This window comes from Myotis brandtii, unplaced genomic scaffold, assembly GCF_000412655.1.
Source record: "Myotis brandtii unplaced genomic scaffold, ASM41265v1 scaffold170, whole genome shotgun sequence".
NCBI classification, from domain to species: domain Eukaryota; kingdom Metazoa; phylum Chordata; class Mammalia; order Chiroptera; family Vespertilionidae; genus Myotis; species Myotis brandtii.
Genome location: NW_005356260.1, coordinates 666546 through 671022, shown reverse-complemented (window position 1 = coordinate 671022; position 4477 = coordinate 666546). Strand labels below are relative to the sequence as shown.

At 43.6% G+C, this 4477-nt stretch overlaps 1 protein-coding gene across 1 annotated transcript in view; it reads right to left on the bottom strand.

The window, feature by feature from the left end:
- The window catches only part of PRDM10 (PR domain containing 10), an 81443-nt gene that overhangs the window by 75662 nt on the left and 1304 nt on the right, over window positions 1-4477 (bottom strand). The window lies entirely within an intron of this gene.

Genomic DNA, 4477 nt, shown 5'->3' with positions numbered 1-4477 from the left:
CCCTCCCCCTTCCTCTCTGTAAAAATCAATAAAATATATTTAAAAAAATAAAAATAAAGAAACTAGTTAATGATTTATTAAAGAAACAAAGGCTTAAAAAAAAAGAAGAAGAAACTTAGGCTCACAGAAGTTAAGTAATGGGCCAAGGTCACAGCCAGTCAATTGAGCTGAGCTATGAATCAGCCTAGGTTCCTTTGCCTCTAGAGCCCATGCTGTTAAGTGCTACACAGCATCACACCTCCATAGATAGTAAAGGAAATACATCTACAAGGTCAAGTAGGGCAAAACGGTCAATGTTTTCAAATATGGGTGTGAAACAACATGATTTTTACCTGTAGGCCATGATTCTTTGTGTTTAAAAGGACAGTTGTCCCACAAGTTGGTCCAAAGAGTTTCACACTTAGAATGAAACTATTATGGTTTGTTTGTTTTTTAATCCTCACGGGAGGATATGCTTAGAGAGAGGAGGAGGGAGGGACGAAGGGAGAGAGAAACATTGATGTGAGAGAGAAACATGGATCGGTTGTCTTTCGTAGATGCTATAACTGGGGAAGCTACCTGACACCCAGGCATGTGCCCTGACTGGGAATCAAACCGGCCACCTTCAGGTGCACATGACAGTGCTCAACCAACTGAGCCACTCTGGCTGGGCTTACGGTCTTTTCTTAAATCACAGGAGAAAAAAATTATGAGCTTGATTTTCTCAATTTTAAGTTTCTCCCAGAGATCTTTCTTAAATCTTGGAAAAATGGTACATTATAAAAAATCAATGGGTAAGTAACAGACCAAGTTTGGGAAATTTTAGTTGCTTATGCTTAGCTCAACTTTTTAAAATATATTTTTATTGATTTCAGAGAGGAAGGGAGAGGGAGAGAGAGATAGAAACACCAATGATGAGAATCATTGATCGGCTGCTTCCTGCACACCCTCTACTGGGGATCGAGCCTGCAACCGGGCATGTGCCCTTGACCGGATTGGAACCTGGGACCCTCCAGTCCACAGGCCGATGCTCTATCCCCTGAGCCAAATCGGCAAGGGCAGCTCAACTTTTTGGTTAAAGAATTATGTGTTCAACAGCTGTCATTTTATTATTTTAAGTTCAAAGGATTAATTGAATATGTTAATTCCATAACTGTTAACTCAATTTTCTGGTCATCTTAAGATTAAGGTGTTCTGCAAAATAATAATGTTTCTGTGAGAGCTGACAGCACTAAGATGATCAAATACATCGACATATTAGCAATATCTATTAGTAGAAACTAAAGAAACAAAAAGACAAATGCAAAAACAAATATAAAAACAAAAAGATAAAAAAATTGTATGATGACAGCATTGCTACTTGGGAACGCCCACCCCTACCAGACTAAGTCTCAGGCTGCACAGTTCATGAGAATCACACATGCCAGCCACATGTAACTTTATTTTTATTTTTTTAATTTACCTTGGAGCACGGAGGACGATGCCTGAGAGAGAGAAACATCCATGGGAAAGTGAAACATCACCGGGGATCGAGCCTCAAACCCAATTCAGAAAGCCAAGAGACATATGAAAACATGCTCAAAGTCACTAATCATCCGAGAGATGCAAATCAAAACAACAATGAGGTACCATCTCACACCTGTCAGACTGGCTATCATCAACAAATCAACAAACGACAAGTGCTGGAGAGGATGTGGAGAAAAAGGAACACTTGTGCACTGCTGGTGGGAATGCAGACTGGTGCAGCCACTATGGAAGACAGTATGGAGTTTCCTCAAAAAACTAAAAATGGAACTCCCATTTGACCCTGTGATCCCACTTCTAGGAATATATCCCAAGAAACCAGAAACACCAATCAGAAAGGATCTATGCACCCCTATGTTCATAGCAGCACAATTCACCATAGCTAAGATTTGGAAACAGCCTAAGTGCCCATCAGTAGATGAATGGATTAGAAAACTGTGGTACATCTACACGATGGAATACTATGCTGCTGTAAAAAAGAAGGAACTCTTACCATTTGCAACGGCATGGATGGAACTGGAGAGCATTATGCTAAGTGAAATAAGCCAGTCAATGAAGGAAAAATACCACATGATCTCACACATTCATGGATAATAGAGACCATTATAAACTTTTGAACAATAATAGATACAGAGGCAGAGCTGCCTCAAACAGATTGTCAAACTGCAGCGGGAAGGCCGGGGAGGGTTGGGGGGCAGGAGGGAGGGGGGTAAGAGATCAACCGAAGGACTTGTATGCATGCATATAAGCATAACCAATGGACATAAGACACTGGGGGGTAGGGGAGGCCAGGGGATTGTCAAGGGCGGGGGGGAAAGGAGGCATGTGTAATACTCTTTGTAATACTTTAAGCAATAAATAATAAAAATAAAAAATAAAATTTAAAAAAAAAGAAAGGGGGCATTTAGCCCCAATAATTCTGTTAAAACAGGACTTTAACTAAGAAATGAATTTTTAAAAAATATTTTAGCAGTTGTTTTCACCACATTTTAACTAGTCTTGCTGTAGTTGTGACGACTTGGGATTATCCATAACCTCCCTCCTCCTCCCTTTCCATTTCTGCACTCCCTAATTCTCTAGACTATTTCAAAATTATAAATAAAACAAAACATACTTCCGGGTGTTTTCCACAACCTGAACAAGCTTAAAAATCTGCACAGGTACAGGCAATGGAAGGCACTGAAGGATTGCGAAGAGGGAATGGAAACAATGTTTGAGTCAAGTATCAATGTCACAGGGGGAGCTCCAGGAGGTAGCTGGAAAGGCGCCAGTTCAGAGTGTTCCACAGAAGTCTTGAACCAGAGTTCTCACACCGATACTACAAGGACAAAGGCCAGACGCCCTGGCCCTGTGGTAGTGACTCAACTCTAGTAGTGATTCAACTACATCTCATAAATGCCAGACGAGGGAGAAGAAGGCTGCCACAGAGAGTGACCAAAATAGTCAAGTCAGAAGGGAGCTCCCCTCTTGCCTTCCCGCCAGGAGAAGCGGAGCAGAACCATTCTGCAAAGATTTGGTTGTGGCGAGCATTTGCTTTCTCTTAACTCATTGACTCGACACCAGACCAAATTCTCATTTATTATCAGAGTACCTATGATAAATTTAAACAGTAGCCGATAAATTCTGCTCGTGAAAAAAAAAATACAAATTTCTGGTGTGTCTACACATTTTGGAAAGGAGGTGCGGGTGGGGGTGGGGAAAGACTGTACTTTAGTGGTGAACAGGTCAAAGTACATCAGCCTTCTATTTTAACGCAAACGATGACTAAACAGTTCAAACATTACAGTGACAGCATGTTTAACAGTTTACTATTTTTACCGGATGACATTATGTATTTACCAATGCTGACCATGTAAAATTAAGGAAATCAAAATTATAGCTGAATATTTCTCAACTCTTTAAACAATTCTGCTTGTTACTCAGAAACCTCTCCCATTAGGTTATGCGTTTGAAAGGTAAAATGATTCAGATATTACAATTATTTTAAAGAATGAAAAAGCATCCAGAGCTTTTGAAGACATGGACTTGGCCGTTTCTAGAATACAGACTCAAATCGGGTGAAGAAAACGTCTTGGTCCAAGTTTTCAAAATGTGAATCTACTGCTAACTTCTGCACTTTAACATAGTTCACTTTATGCCCGTTTCGCCTCAATTTATTAAAAGAGTAAACCTACAAGTTCCTTTCTAAACATACCAGATTGAATCAACACTGCTTTCAAGTTGGCTTTGCTCCAACCAATCCGTTTTTGGGGTTTTCGTTTGTTTCTCGATTGTACAGCAACACGTATGGTTGGGTCATCAACATAGACGCTCCTGGGGCGCTGGGGGTGGGGGGTGGGAGAGTGCTAACAACAGAGTAGACCTTACTACTGAAAGCAAGAGAGGAACGGGTCGGAAAAAGAGGCCACGAACCAGTCCCGAGTGATGTTGCGTTTAATGAAGGTTAAGTTACAGTTTAGAGAACTTCTGGGTGCGATGCGCCCGGCAAGATCTGAACAGACGCATGAAGACACCGGGCTGAGCTGGGTGGGACGCAGCGCGCGTTTCATCCTCGATGACAGCACCCCCGCCAGCCCTGCGGGTGCTTGGCCGTACGCAAAGGTTGAAAACGCAAAGCCAACAAACCCGCCGAGCCGAGCTGAACGCGCACGCACCCCAAACTCTGCAGCGCTGCGTTCCCGTTCCTTAGGAGACGGGGGGACCTAACACCTGGCCACGGGCTAACCAAGGCTTCGGGAAAGCGGAGGATGGGCTGGAAGCCGAAACACCAACCATCCACCGGCTCCCCAGCGGCCTTCCACGCCCGCCTCTGCACTCTGCATGCAGCACAGGTGGACCTCGGCGTCCAACCAGCGCGCCCCCGGCCACTCATTCCGGAGACGAACCCCAGCGCGCCATCCCCGCGCGCCTCCAGGAAACGGGGCCTCCCGGGTCCCAGGGACGCCCACTCGTAAAAAGGAACGGGGGTCCGGCC